This window comes from Trifolium pratense, linkage group LG6 (genome assembly GCF_020283565.1).
Source record: "Trifolium pratense cultivar HEN17-A07 linkage group LG6, ARS_RC_1.1, whole genome shotgun sequence".
Taxonomy (NCBI): Eukaryota; Viridiplantae; Streptophyta; class Magnoliopsida; order Fabales; family Fabaceae; genus Trifolium; species Trifolium pratense.
In genome coordinates this window covers 37,962,130-37,978,337 of record NC_060064.1, presented here as the reverse complement: position 1 = coordinate 37,978,337, position 16,208 = coordinate 37,962,130, and the positions used below count along the sequence as shown (strand labels likewise).

Genomic DNA, 16,208 nt, shown 5'->3' with positions numbered 1-16,208 from the left:
CGTCACATTAATATGCAGGAACTGAGGTTCGAATCTCGGAAACCCCATTTATTCACCTAAAGATTAAATTTCTAACCATTAAACAATTTGACAAAAAAAAAAAAAATACAGACCAAGAAAAATTGTATATAATGAAGCATTACTGCAAAAATTACAATTCTCGCATACCAGTTTGTTAGCATAGCAACAACATCATAATAGCATATACCAGTGATAACAACTGATGAATACAACTCTGTTCATACAAATTTGAAGGTTTCAAACCCTAATAATTTATATACTTTTTACTACACTTAAGAGAATTTAACATGAATATATCACATTTAGCTTAATTCCTACCCACCCAATTTCACAAATTAGATACAGGCAATTATATCTTTAAATTATATCTTTAAAACTACACAAATGAGCAACACTAAATAGCAAAAAAAAACAGGTGTCATCCTCTAAGATAGTCCACATTGGATTTGAAGTTTCATGTCTAGACAAAATTTTAACCTCATTTAGGCAATGTTTTCAAATTTGATAATGGAGGGAAAAAATGATGAACAAATGATCAAAGGGCCAGCAAACTGGATCGAAAATGCAAGGCCCGGTCCAAAAAGCCCACATGGATGGCAAGCAAACAAAATCTGGTCAGAAGCAAAAGTGTCTTGTCGTTTTCACATGCTCTGCCCTCAATTCAACTTTATCAAGAAACAACTATCACGCTGCTGCAATTCAAATTTCAAATTCAAATCACACACTCTCTCTCTCTCCCTCTTCTTTCACGTTCTTTAACATTCTTTAACATTGCTTTCACCTTCATTCAACATTCATTTCTTCGTCCGTTTCTCTGCTTCATCTCCCAGAATCTAGGTAACAATTTTTTTTCTCTCTTTGTTTTCACTTTGGTACAGATTAACTTCCACCGTTAATGATTAGTTAATATGTTATTTTTCTCACAGATTCACTTCCATCGCAATCTTCAGGTAACGATAATTTACGATTCGTCAATTTGGAAGTTCATGATTTGATTTCATATTCTACTTTTGATTTTTTTTTTCTTCTTGCAATTTATTGTTTGTTCAGGTTCACAAATTAGAGTTCATGGTTTGATTTCTATTGTTCTTTATTTGTTTGATTTGATTCTGCTGCCAATCTCATATAGATGCTATGTTGCTCTGTATTTTTTTCAGGTTCTTAACACACCAATCCAACGAAAGGTTTTTTCTTTTTCTTTTTTCTTTTATGAATCTTTAAAATTGAATATGTGTGTAATCTTTTATCACCATTATTTATTGTTTTTTTCATCACAAGTTATTCATTTCTCCTTATTTTTTGAACCATTTGTTAGTTTTAGTATGACTCTTAATTTCTTAATTTGTTTGTGCTCTATCAGATTTTGGCATGATTTAATTGTTCTGTTTGGAACTTAAATTTCAGTGTATCCAAATGTAAAGTTAAGACATGAACTTAGCATGATTGTTTTGTGTTGTTCTACAGCTACTACTTAAAGGTGGTGTAGCAGATTGTGCATATTGGAAGGATAATTCTCTGTGCCATAATTTAGATGTAAGTTAAACCAAGTTTTGATGGTTTTCCTAAAGGTATACTTGCTTAGCTTATTATGATTTGTAGTTAAACCATTGTTTATTAGTAGATTTCTAATTTTCAATGGAATTGATCTATTGTTTGAGTGATCACTTATAGTTTGATACTTTTAATTACTTTAGTTTGATTTAGATAGGAAGAATCATTGTCATCCCTTGAATTCCTTAGTTTAATGAGAGTTGGTGAACTACATAGCTTTCATTGTATCTGAAAACTCTCATTTGATTGTGAAAGTGATCACTCAAAGTGTTTGAGGAAATGTCTCAATAGGAAAAAATGATGGCTTTGTGGTCTTATTTTTTTGTGCTTTTCTATACCATCATTTGTATGCAATTAGTGAAAGAATTAGTGAAAATAGATAATTTGTTAGCTTCTACATCACCAACTTTAAGGTATTTTATAAAATTGGTGTCTTCTTCATCATATATTTTTAAATGATTTATTTAAATTTTTGCAAAAATTGTATGAAATCAACTGTAATACTCTATTTGCACTTTGCAGGCCAAAAGATTTGTAGACTATTTGGCTACTTTGGTCCTCTAAATGAAGTTTTCGTGCCTCATGATTATTATATTAGGTAAGCTTATTTACTCCGTCTTAAACACAACTTATATATAGCTTCTATGTGTTGTTTTAATTTAAAGTTTTAATTTTCCAGTTCAATGTGTTATATGTGAAGTTGTATAGTGCTCCAAATTTATCATTTAGTTTTGGTCAACGTGATGGCATTATTTCTCACTTTCAGATTACTACTTTTAAATATAGTTTTTGTTTCTCATGTAAATATTTGTGTTTGTAAATCTCTTATAAGATGAGCTGAATATATTCCTGACGACTTTGACTTTTTTATTCAGGTTATTGGTAAAACATTGGTCCTTGATGAGATAATCAATTATACTCAATCATATCACCACCAAGTAGAGCTGTGAATTCTTTATCTAATGTTGTAATTCTTTGTGAAAATATGAATGTTTGATAAACTATCTGATATGTTTGATTCACAATAATTTATAGCAGCAAAGCTTTTGATAAATGGTTGCATAAAAGGGTTGAAAGTGATATAATGCTTCCAAAAAGGTTGTTGGAGAGTCTTTCACATGGTAAGCAAATAGACATGTGTAGGGGTTGAAAGTTTTTTTGTGATTGGACATGTAAATTGGTTTCATTTATGCTTTTGTTTTTTGGTACATCATTTATGCATATGTTTTACTTCACACTTTTATTGGAAAGAACAATAAGCTAGAAAGAAACTATTGATTTCAGTGTTTGGTGTATGATGATAAAGGTCAAGTGATGATTATTGATTTATGAAGTTGAGATATTTGTTCATAAACTTTGGCACTTTGTAAGATCCATCATATTTTTTAGTTTACTTTATTTCGAAATATCTTATTTGAATTGAGGGAATGAAGACTATCAAATTGAGGGGTCAAGGGTGTTGTCGTTTTCACGCTGCAACCTAAAACAACTTTAGCAGGAAACAACTTTCACGCTGCTGCAAACTCCTCTGTACTCAATTCAAATTTCAAATTCAAATCACTTTCTCTCTCTCTCGCCCTCTTACTTTATTTCATGAGTTTTGATTATTTATTTTTTTCTTTGAATTTCTGTTGAAAATACAGTTGGTTAGTTTCTATCTTTTAGTTAATAATCCCTACTTTTTAGGAGATCAAAACAACTATCCCGATTCCGGTTCCTTCCTAATGTGATGAGAATTTGCTTCATCTTTTCTCAACGTTTTTTTAAGTTTTGGTGTATCTTAATTGCCATACAAACAAGCAAATGTTTATAATCTGCTTTGTAGTTTGTAATCTTCTTTTACTTTTCACAAAAACAATAGCAAATGTTTATGAGTTCACTAAGTTTTCTGAACTATAAATTTGAGTAGTTTTTAGTTGATGTTTGAGATTTGAGTAGTTATGTTTTTGTTTTCTTTTTCATCTCATAATTCAATTTTATCGGAAAATATAGGTTTTGTACATGCAGACTTCTTTTGACTCCTAAATTTAATTGAGTAGGTAGTAAACTAAGAAAATCAAAGATTAATGTTTCAACTCACTTATTATTTGTTAGGCATGTGCATATAATATCAATAATATATATTGCTGTGAAGATGATTTTCATGATTATTATTTGTATATTTGGATTCAGAAGTCACAAAACCTTATGAAGATACTTTTGTATGGATTTGATGTATAAGCATGGAGAAAGGTTTCTTCAACTTCTTCAAATAGAAAGGTTTCAACTTGCTTCTCAATCCCTTCCTTATTTCATCATTTGATTTCATATTCTGATTTATTTATTTTTTTGGAATGTTATTGTTTGTTCATTAGGTTCACAAATTAGGGTTTCATTGGGTAAGTTTTATGAACTTTAATTGATTGTATTTGAGTAGTATTTAGCTGAACTTTAATTTGAGTATGTGATAGAGTATAGTGCTAATTAAATTTGAGTAAGTTTCTTGGAGTATGACAAAGAAGAATGTGTCTCCGAATGGCAAAAATACAGAGCTTGTCTTTCTTAACATTTGGAAGATAGAAAAATGATTCATATATTGGAAGGTGAAAATGTTGTTCAAGAAGATAGTGCTGTTGCTTCTCAGTAGCATATCACATGTTTGCTGTAATGACAGTGATCAATTTAGTAGCTTTCACTGCTCACTAGCAATTTATTATCGTTCCTTCAAATTTTCCATAATTTGTAACATTGAGTTGTTTAAATTATAGAATCATAGAAACTTAGGGTCAACCTTGATATAGACTATAGAGTATTTTACTTTGACATGAATAGTTTTAAGAATGGAACTAAGGTTATGGACAGAGTTTAATGTCCATGCCTAATTTTTAATCAAGATTGAGTCACTTACTCATTGACAACCAAAAAAAATAAGATTTTCAATTTTTTTTATTGTAAAAGTGAGCACCGACAAAGTGTTTGACCAAATGTCTCAATATGCAAAACTATTGAAAATATTCCCTACTTAGAATTTCTGTTGAAAATATTGTTGGTTAGTTGTCATATTTATTAGGATTTGTTTCTATCTTTTAGTCAATAATCCCTACTTCTTAGGAGTTGTTAATGGGATTTAGATGGTTTTCTCGGCACACCACTTTTTCAGAATTCCAGGTTTAGTTAGATTTTATAATAATGGTTAATTTTTTTTTTCAATCTTTTTTTTTCCAGTGTGATGTATATAGTATATTCTTATCATTATACTGATGTATGTTCTTATCATAATATTTTTCATTACATGGTTAATTTTGTGTTTATTTGTGAAATAAAGATTTACAGTATATGTTTATTTGTGTTAATTTTGATATACTAGATGTAACTATCGATTCATTAGCTATGGTTGTTATATGTTTCTGAGAAGAATTTGATTTTCAGAGTGTTGTTGAATTGATTCTGGGGCATGAATAATGAATTATTGATGAAATCACTAGGAATCTTTAGTCAAATGGTTCTTGAGGTGTGACAGAGTTTTTCTAGGCAAGATGCGGTTAATTAATCAGACCCAATAGACACAGAGAAAGCGACAAGGGATAATAGTAGTGATTTTCTTGAGTTTCAAAGGTAACCTACTACTCTCTCTCTCTAGCCAATACAATTTTCATCGATTCTGTTTTAGGTTTTTGATTTACGCTTACTTATTTATTATATTAGATCTATTGGTTGAATTGTTAAGATCGAGACGTGGAAAAAGAAGGCTGGGGTCGCCTCTGTGGAAGCTCGAACTTGAAGCTTGAACATCGACTAACTCGTGAGTTGAGGTAATTACCTGAAAAATTTTGATGTTGAGTTCGATTATGAAATTTAGACTGATTCGATTTTGTAGTAAAAAAAGTCTAATCAACGTATTTTGATTGTGATTTTTGTTGTTTGTGTTGAGAATTTGTGATGTGATTGAATGTTTGGTTGTTTGTTTGTTTTACAATGCGACAAATCTGTTCTCGCTGATTTGAATTTAGCTTTATATCGTGGATTTGATGTTTTGTTTTGTTGAAGTAGATTTGTCTGAAATTGAATTGCATGAATTCTATAGTTTGAGTAACTTTATCAATATTTCAGGTGTGTAAGCTAGGAACTAATTCTGAGTTGCTTATAGAATGAAAGTTCACCCAATAAAGATGGCATTATTTGTACGATGGAAACCTCAAAGCGTTACAGGTCTTTTGCCTCTCACTTATCTCTTAATTGATTTCTAGAATTGGTCATTTTCATTACCTTTAACCATCCTTTAGAGTCTCTTAGCCAAAGCGTAATTATGAATTGTTCTTTAGCTTGCTTCTTTTACTTATATGTAGCTTCTTCTTTGCTCCCCTTTTTCAGGTTTATGTAAAGTTAAGGTGAACGATCATATCAACTCAATTTGAGAAGTTGATATGTAAGTGAATTTGACCAATTTGAATGTAGCAACTCAATTTTGATATTGTTGTGGAATTAGTAGTCAAGCTAAGATACTGTTATGGAATTATAGTTACTGTTATTTAAATGATACATGAAACTTCAATTTGAAAAAGATAGCAAAAAAAAACAGGTGTCATCCTCTAAGATAGTCCACATTGGATTTGAAGTTTCATGTCTAGACAAAATTTTAACCTCATTTAGGCAATGTTTTCAAATTTGATAATGGAGGGAAAAAATGATGAACAAATGATCAAAGGGCCAGCAAACTGGATCGAAAATGCAAGGCCCGGTCCAAAAAGCCCACATGGATGGCAAGCAAACAAAATCTGGTCAGAAGCAAAAGTGTCTTGTCGTTTTCACATGCTCTGCCCTCAATTCAACTTTATCAAGAAACAACTATCACGCTGCTGCAATTCAAATTTCAAATTCAAATCACACACTCTCTCTCTCTCCCTCTTCTTTCACGTTCTTTAACATTCTTTAACATTGCTTTCACCTTCATTCAACATTCATTTCTTCGTCCGTTTCTCTGCTTCATCTCCCAGAATCTAGGTAACAATTTTTTTTCTCTCTTTGTTTTCACTTTGGTACAGATTAACTTCCACCGTTAATGATTAGTTAATATGTTATTTTTCTCACAGATTCACTTCCATCGCAATCTTCAGGTAACGATAATTTACGATTCGTCAATTTGGAAGTTCATGATTTGATTTCATATTCTACTTTTGATTTTTTTTTTCTTCTTGCAATTTATTGTTTGTTCAGGTTCACAAATTAGAGTTCATGGTTTGATTTCTATTGTTCTTTATTTGTTTGATTTGATTCTGCTGCCAATCTCATATAGATGCTATGTTGCTCTGTATTTTTTTCAGGTTCTTAACACACCAATCCAACGAAAGGTTTTTTCTTTTTCTTTTTTCTTTTATGAATCTTTAAAATTGAATATGTGTGTAATCTTTTATCACCATTATTTATTGTTTTTTTCATCACAAGTTATTCATTTCTCCTTATTTTTTGAACCATTTGTTAGTTTTAGTATGACTCTTAATTTCTTAATTTGTTTGTGCTCTATCAGATTTTGGCATGATTTAATTGTTCTGTTTGGAACTTAAATTTCAGTGTATCCAAATGTAAAGTTAAGACATGAACTTAGCATGATTGTTTTGTGTTGTTCTACAGCTACTACTTAAAGGTGGTGTAGCAGATTGTGCATATTGGAAGGATAATTCTCTGTGCCATAATTTAGATGTAAGTTAAACCAAGTTTTGATGGTTTTCCTAAAGGTATACTTGCTTAGCTTATTATGATTTGTAGTTAAACCATTGTTTATTAGTAGATTTCTAATTTTCAATGGAATTGATCTATTGTTTGAGTGATCACTTATAGTTTGATACTTTTAATTACTTTAGTTTGATTTAGATAGGAAGAATCATTGTCATCCCTTGAATTCCTTAGTTTAATGAGAGTTGGTGAACTACATAGCTTTCATTGTATCTGAAAACTCTCATTTGATTGTGAAAGTGATCACTCAAAGTGTTTGAGGAAATGTCTCAATAGGAAAAAATGATGGCTTTGTGGTCTTATTTTTTTGTGCTTTTCTATACCATCATTTGTATGCAATTAGTGAAAGAATTAGTGAAAATAGATAATTTGTTAGCTTCTACATCACCAACTTTAAGGTATTTTATAAAATTGGTGTCTTCTTCATCATATATTTTTAAATGATTTATTTAAATTTTTGCAAAAATTGTATGAAATCAACTGTAATACTCTATTTGCACTTTGCAGGCCAAAAGATTTGTAGACTATTTGGCTACTTTGGTCCTCTAAATGAAGTTTTCGTGCCTCATGATTATTATATTAGGTAAGCTTATTTACTCCGTCTTAAACACAACTTATATATAGCTTCTATGTGTTGTTTTAATTTAAAGTTTTAATTTTCCAGTTCAATGTGTTATATGTGAAGTTGTATAGTGCTCCAAATTTATCATTTAGTTTTGGTCAACGTGATGGCATTATTTCTCACTTTCAGATTACTACTTTTAAATATAGTTTTTGTTTCTCATGTAAATATTTGTGTTTGTAAATCTCTTATAAGATGAGCTGAATATATTCCTGACGACTTTGACTTTTTTATTCAGGTTATTGGTAAAACATTGGTCCTTGATGAGATAATCAATTATACTCAATCATATCACCACCAAGTAGAGCTGTGAATTCTTTATCTAATGTTGTAATTCTTTGTGAAAATATGAATGTTTGATAAACTATCTGATATGTTTGATTCACAATAATTTATAGCAGCAAAGCTTTTGATAAATGGTTGCATAAAAGGGTTGAAAGTGATATAATGCTTCCAAAAAGGTTGTTGGAGAGTCTTTCACATGGTAAGCAAATAGACATGTGTAGGGGTTGAAAGTTTTTTTGTGATTGGACATGTAAATTGGTTTCATTTATGCTTTTGTTTTTTGGTACATCATTTATGCATATGTTTTACTTCACACTTTTATTGGAAAGAACAATAAGCTAGAAAGAAACTATTGATTTCAGTGTTTGGTGTATGATGATAAAGGTCAAGTGATGATTATTGATTTATGAAGTTGAGATATTTGTTCATAAACTTTGGCACTTTGTAAGATCCATCATATTTTTTAGTTTACTTTATTTCGAAATATCTTATTTGAATTGAGGGAATGAAGACTATCAAATTGAGGGGTCAAGGGTGTTGTCGTTTTCACGCTGCAACCTAAAACAACTTTAGCAGGAAACAACTTTCACGCTGCTGCAAACTCCTCTGTACTCAATTCAAATTTCAAATTCAAATCACTTTCTCTCTCTCTCGCCCTCTTACTTTATTTCATGAGTTTTGATTATTTATTTTTTTCTTTGAATTTCTGTTGAAAATACAGTTGGTTAGTTTCTATCTTTTAGTTAATAATCCCTACTTTTTAGGAGATCAAAACAACTATCCCGATTCCGGTTCCTTCCTAATGTGATGAGAATTTGCTTCATCTTTTCTCAACGTTTTTTTAAGTTTTGGTGTATCTTAATTGCCATACAAACAAGCAAATGTTTATAATCTGCTTTGTAGTTTGTAATCTTCTTTTACTTTTCACAAAAACAATAGCAAATGTTTATGAGTTCACTAAGTTTTCTGAACTATAAATTTGAGTAGTTTTTAGTTGATGTTTGAGATTTGAGTAGTTATGTTTTTGTTTTCTTTTTCATCTCATAATTCAATTTTATCGGAAAATATAGGTTTTGTACATGCAGACTTCTTTTGACTCCTAAATTTAATTGAGTAGGTAGTAAACTAAGAAAATCAAAGATTAATGTTTCAACTCACTTATTATTTGTTAGGCATGTGCATATAATATCAATAATATATATTGCTGTGAAGATGATTTTCATGATTATTATTTGTATATTTGGATTCAGAAGTCACAAAACCTTATGAAGATACTTTTGTATGGATTTGATGTATAAGCATGGAGAAAGGTTTCTTCAACTTCTTCAAATAGAAAGGTTTCAACTTGCTTCTCAATCCCTTCCTTATTTCATCATTTGATTTCATATTCTGATTTATTTATTTTTTTGGAATGTTATTGTTTGTTCATTAGGTTCACAAATTAGGGTTTCATTGGGTAAGTTTTATGAACTTTAATTGATTGTATTTGAGTAGTATTTAGCTGAACTTTAATTTGAGTATGTGATAGAGTATAGTGCTAATTAAATTTGAGTAAGTTTCTTGGAGTATGACAAAGAAGAATGTGTCTCCGAATGGCAAAAATACAGAGCTTGTCTTTCTTAACATTTGGAAGATAGAAAAATGATTCATATATTGGAAGGTGAAAATGTTGTTCAAGAAGATAGTGCTGTTGCTTCTCAGTAGCATATCACATGTTTGCTGTAATGACAGTGATCAATTTAGTAGCTTTCACTGCTCACTAGCAATTTATTATCGTTCCTTCAAATTTTCCATAATTTGTAACATTGAGTTGTTTAAATTATAGAATCATAGAAACTTAGGGTCAACCTTGATATAGACTATAGAGTATTTTACTTTGACATGAATAGTTTTAAGAATGGAACTAAGGTTATGGACAGAGTTTAATGTCCATGCCTAATTTTTAATCAAGATTGAGTCACTTACTCATTGACAACCAAAAAAAATAAGATTTTCAATTTTTTTTATTGTAAAAGTGAGCACCGACAAAGTGTTTGACCAAATGTCTCAATATGCAAAACTATTGAAAATATTCCCTACTTAGAATTTCTGTTGAAAATATTGTTGGTTAGTTGTCATATTTATTAGGATTTGTTTCTATCTTTTAGTCAATAATCCCTACTTCTTAGGAGTTGTTAATGGGATTTAGATGGTTTTCTCGGCACACCACTTTTTCAGAATTCCAGGTTTAGTTAGATTTTATAATAATGGTTAATTTTTTTTTTCAATCTTTTTTTTTCCAGTGTGATGTATATAGTATATTCTTATCATTATACTGATGTATGTTCTTATCATAATATTTTTCATTACATGGTTAATTTTGTGTTTATTTGTGAAATAAAGATTTACAGTATATGTTTATTTGTGTTAATTTTGATATACTAGATGTAACTATCGATTCATTAGCTATGGTTGTTATATGTTTCTGAGAAGAATTTGATTTTCAGAGTGTTGTTGAATTGATTCTGGGGCATGAATAATGAATTATTGATGAAATCACTAGGAATCTTTAGTCAAATGGTTCTTGAGGTGTGACAGAGTTTTTCTAGGCAAGATGCGGTTAATTAATCAGACCCAATAGACACAGAGAAAGCGACAAGGGATAATAGTAGTGATTTTCTTGAGTTTCAAAGGTAACCTACTACTCTCTCTCTCTAGCCAATACAATTTTCATCGATTCTGTTTTAGGTTTTTGATTTACGCTTACTTATTTATTATATTAGATCTATTGGTTGAATTGTTAAGATCGAGACGTGGAAAAAGAAGGCTGGGGTCGCCTCTGTGGAAGCTCGAACTTGAAGCTTGAACATCGACTAACTCGTGAGTTGAGGTAATTACCTGAAAAATTTTGATGTTGAGTTCGATTATGAAATTTAGACTGATTCGATTTTGTAGTAAAAAAAGTCTAATCAACGTATTTTGATTGTGATTTTTGTTGTTTGTGTTGAGAATTTGTGATGTGATTGAATGTTTGGTTGTTTGTTTGTTTTACAATGCGACAAATCTGTTCTCGCTGATTTGAATTTAGCTTTATATCGTGGATTTGATGTTTTGTTTTGTTGAAGTAGATTTGTCTGAAATTGAATTGCATGAATTCTATAGTTTGAGTAACTTTATCAATATTTCAGGTGTGTAAGCTAGGAACTAATTCTGAGTTGCTTATAGAATGAAAGTTCACCCAATAAAGATGGCATTATTTGTACGATGGAAACCTCAAAGCGTTACAGGTCTTTTGCCTCTCACTTATCTCTTAATTGATTTCTAGAATTGGTCATTTTCATTACCTTTAACCATCCTTTAGAGTCTCTTAGCCAAAGCGTAATTATGAATTGTTCTTTAGCTTGCTTCTTTTACTTATATGTAGCTTCTTCTTTGCTCCCCTTTTTCAGGTTTATGTAAAGTTAAGGTGAACGATCATATCAACTCAATTTGAGAAGTTGATATGTAAGTGAATTTGACCAATTTGAATGTAGCAACTCAATTTTGATATTGTTGTGGAATTAGTAGTCAAGCTAAGATACTGTTATGGAATTATAGTTACAGTTCTTTTTATTCTCTAAAGCTATTTGGTTATTGGTTCTCTTGCAGAATATTGATTTGGTTATGCATCTCTAAAGCTATTTGGTTATGCAGAAATACTAAATTTGTTGGTTCGTCAGAGGTATATTTTATTCTATAATACCACAACTACATCAGAGGTATAATCAATCACTCCATTTTTTTTTCATCATGAAATGATCATCACTTCTTTCATTTTGTTCTTTGTTTTCATATATAACTTAAAATTAAAGGTACTATTTGATACAACTACATCTAATGTAGCACAAACACTTCATTGTGGATAGTGTTTTTGTGATGCCTCTGTCACCGTATAAGTAGACCACTTATAGTTTGATACTTTTAATTACTTTTAGTTTGATTTAGATAGAAAGGATTATTGTCATTATTTGAATTCCTTACTTTAGTGAGAGTTGGTGAGGTACATAGCTTTGATTGCATTTTTCCTTTCTTCCAGATTCTCCTATAGATCGTTTGTCGCCGACAGAGTAGACCACCGATTTTTGTTTTTTTGTTTCAGTTTCTTTGGCTTTATTTTTTTGGTCTTATATATCATTCAATTGTGGTATTATTTTTTTATGATTTTCTATACTATCATTTGTATGCAATTAGTGAAAGAATTAGTGAAAATAGATAATTTGTTAGCTTTTACATCACCAACTTTAAGAAATTTTATAAAAATGGTGTCTTCTTCATCATATTTTTTTAAATGATTTATTTAAATTTTTGCAAAAACTGTATGAAATCAACTATAATACTCTATTTGCACTTTGCAGGCCAAAAGATTTGTAGACTATTTGACTACTTTGGTCCTCTAAATGAAGTTTACGTGCCTCATGATTATTATATTAGGTAAGCTTATTTACTCTGTCTTAAACACAACTTATATATCGCTTCTATGTGTTTTTTTAATTTAAAGTTTTAATTTTCCAGTTCAATGTGTTGTTACATGTGAAGTTGTATAGTGCTCCAAATTTATCATTTAGTTTTGATCAACATGATGGCATTGTTTCTCACTTTCAGATAATTACTTTTAAATATAGTTTTTGTTCTCATGTACCCAATATAATTTTTAGTTATTTTTAAATTTAGAGCAATTGTTTTTCCTGCTCTGCTGCCCTGTGTTAAGTAAAGTGAGTTTAATTCTATCCTTGCCTTCAATTTTAACCCATGTTTTGTAGTTTGATGAAATATTTCATTTATGTCTTATCTCTGCATTTCTTATGTTGCTTATTTTTTCAAAATCATAGATTAAAAGTATAGTGATTTGATAGTTTTGATTTTAACCTTATGTTTAACCCTCAAAATTTAAGATGTCATACATGCAACAACTTTTCTATGCTACACTTTTAAGTGCTAGCTATTTTTTCCAAGAAGATTAGAGCTTGAATTTCCAAGAGAATTAGACTAATCTCATATTAATGTTTTACAATGTTAAGTGCTAATTTTTGACACCCTCATTGTCTAAGGTTGCAGGTTTGAGTTCAAAGGATGGTAACTAAGAATATGATGGAGCAAAATTAACATGTTTCCTTTGAGCACATGTATTATTGTGAGTAAAATATTTTACATTCCTCACTCTCTGACATTGATACAGTAAACTCTTATAACTGTTAGCATTTTAATACATAGATAAATCATTGAAATCTAAATTTGCTCTAGCTCATCCAATTTCCGTTGTAAGTTTGGAATGTGCATCAACTTTGTTCTTTGTGTGCTTTGAGAATTAAGGCTACTCTTGGCTAATGTCTATATCTATTGTATGATATTCAAAATGTGATTGGAGATTTAAAAGATAGAATTAATTAGATTTTCTTTGTTTATTTTGTTCTGTTCATGTTTTGCTTTCATTGTATTTGAAAACTCTAATTTGATTTATTCTCATGTTTTGTATTTATTTTTTATTGACCGCCTTTAAACTTTATATGCATATGACTACATTTGGTAAATGTATTGTTCTATAAAGTATTGATTGTTACCTAACTTCAATTTAGTATCTATAAAGGCAATTAATGTTATTTCCTTTTGTTTCTCTAAAGGTAATTAGTGTATTAAGTGAATGGTGTAGGAAACTCATACTTATTTTCTATTGGGATGTTCTTGAGTTGACTGTGTGCATGAGTTTATGGTGATTAGTTTATTACTTCTTTGAAGAGGTTTGGTTTCATAGGTCACTTTGGGGGACACCATAATGTCACTTTTATAGGTTAGTTTATGATTTGATACATGTGTGAAAAAGTTTTACACTGTCGGTGTATACCAATTAACCTTAATTCTAATAATGGCTTCAAATGTTTATGTTACTCATCCGAGAGGTATAATTATTCATTGTTAATACTATATAATTTTACTTAATTTCTGATGTCTTACAATCAAAATTCAGTATATTGTGTGGGCAAACATGTGAATTATCATTTGATATAGTTTTTTTATCAGGTAAGACATAGTAGTAGAAGTGGTGGAAGGTGATGCTAGAAATGTTCTCTGTGATGCTGTGGAGAAGCACCATGCTTCAATATTGGTTCTTGGTAGTCATGGTTATGGAGCTATAAAAAGGTACAAGTTCATTCTGATCACATTTATCATTCATTTATCATTCAATTGCATTACAAATTTACAATCATTGATTGAAATGAGTGTCTGATAAATACTTCATGTTCGGATAAACAACTTAATGAAATGTTGTTCGCATAGGCGCTTAACATATAGGTACTTATTTACTTATTCTTTGAGATTGAATTTAATTGCAGGGCGGTATTAGGTAGTCTAAGGACTACTGTGCTCATCATGCTCATTGCACTGCGATGATTGTGAAGAAGCCAAAAACCAAACACTGATCTCATTGGCTGCGTGCGTCTAAATTGTCCTACAACAATCAGAATATATATATTTTCAGCAAAAGGAAACATGTTTGTTCCATGTCATATTGACTCTATAGAATAAGGTTCATTTCACATTTTATTATGTTTTAAATACTAAAATTAGAACAGGATTTCTCCCTGTCCCAGCCAGTAGTCACCCTGGTACTTATTTTGATTATGATCAGATTTTGTAAATGTGACAGTTCTATGCATAAACGAATAAGAATCATATGTATGCCATAATTTTGTTCATTCCTTAACTCTCTTGCTTCTACGATAGACCGCGTACAAATTATGATTCTAGCTACCGAGCTGAACCAAGTTGTGATCAGGCTTTCCAGAGTCACAGACCGTGAAATTGTATCTATAATTCGCGCATTTTGTGATTAAATGCCTAAATGTTTTAGCATTCCCCAAGAGCATGAATTAATTTCAATATAAAAAAATCTATTTTTTACTTAGTTGGGTAAGCATTAAAGTTCACTAAGCATTATAGTTCACTGCACTGATGTCGTTTATCTTCACTACTCATGTATTAGCATAGTAGTGCTACAAAAATAAACCTATAAGTACATGACATGATTGAGTTTTTTTTTGTCACAATAATGAATATGTTTGGTTTCTTTCCCCTTTTCCTTATGTGCATATAAATCAGCCATTAAATAGGAAGAGTGACAGTTAGTTTGATTCAATATATTAAGATATGTCTTATTAGTAGGAAATTTTAGTTAGTGTTTCATTTCCATGAACAAACCTTCCTGATATTTTTAAGCCATAGACACATAAGTTGATAATTTCAAAATTAGCCTTTGTTGATATATAACACTTTATTGAAAAATAACTAAATATGCATCAGCTCTGTTTTGGAGGTTATGGTTTTTTCATGACTTGGTTTAATTTCAAAATTAGCCTTTGTTGATGTATTACATTTTATTGAAATGTCAGTGCAAGTGAGGATGAACAAAGTAATTGAAAGGATTAGTTTTCTTTGGATGTAGCTAAGTGGCTTCCCATTTTCAATATATCATGTTCAGAGAAGGAGAGATACAAGGAGAAATATATTGAAAATTCATTCAAGAACTTGACCTTGGTGACTGCAAAATGTTGTTTTCTCCTATATTAACATTAATTTTTTAAGATATACCACATTCTCTTTAAGTTCATATTCTATTTCATTATATAGTTAATTGTTAAACTAAGTTTTCTTTGCCTATATAAATAATTAATGTTTGTATTATGCAAATGTTACGTATTATGATTTCTTAGGAGTTTCTTATTTTTTCAAGCCTATCAATTATTATACAAATTTGCTTAAAATTAAAAGGATATAAAAGATATTAGTTATCTAAATTCTTACATGTTTCATTCAAAGGAATGCTAATAGTACAAATTTGGAGAGGGGAAAAAAAAGTGTCATAGAGCTCATGTTATTTACATACTTAAGTTTGAGATCTTTACTTATACACATTTTTTTTCTTTCTTCTTTTCAATTGAGCAGAAAAAGGATGAGCTAATGTTTGTAACGAAGCTGAGAGTGCTATTATTAATTTGGCTCAATCCAT

The 16,208-nt window shown here is 30.1% G+C and overlaps 1 long non-coding RNA gene across 40 annotated transcripts; it reads left to right on the top strand.

The window, feature by feature from the left end:
• The first annotated feature begins 437 nt into the window (after positions 1-437).
• Positions 438-15,666, top strand: LOC123889355. Of its 40 annotated transcripts, none has more exons than XR_006802485.1 (29): positions 438-858; positions 948-971; positions 1,179-1,205; positions 1,486-1,554; positions 2,095-2,170; positions 2,448-2,510; positions 2,608-2,693; positions 3,745-3,831; positions 5,037-5,166; positions 5,257-5,363; positions 5,662-5,760; positions 5,923-6,552; positions 6,642-6,665; positions 6,873-6,899; positions 7,180-7,248; positions 7,789-7,864; positions 8,142-8,204; positions 8,305-8,387; positions 9,439-9,525; positions 9,621-9,644; positions 10,731-10,860; positions 10,951-11,057; positions 11,356-11,454; positions 11,617-11,671; positions 11,816-11,888; positions 12,562-12,637; positions 13,255-13,337; positions 14,222-14,341; positions 14,536-14,906. It is a non-coding gene; the product is annotated as an uncharacterized LOC123889355 (long non-coding RNA). The 40 variants fall into 40 exon arrangements; XR_006802486.1 differs by having other exon boundaries at positions 3,745-4,719; positions 4,981-5,166; positions 10,675-10,860; positions 11,816-11,925; positions 13,262-13,337; XR_006802484.1 differs by lacking the exon at positions 9,621-9,644.
• The last annotated feature ends 542 nt before the right edge of the window (positions 15,667-16,208 follow it).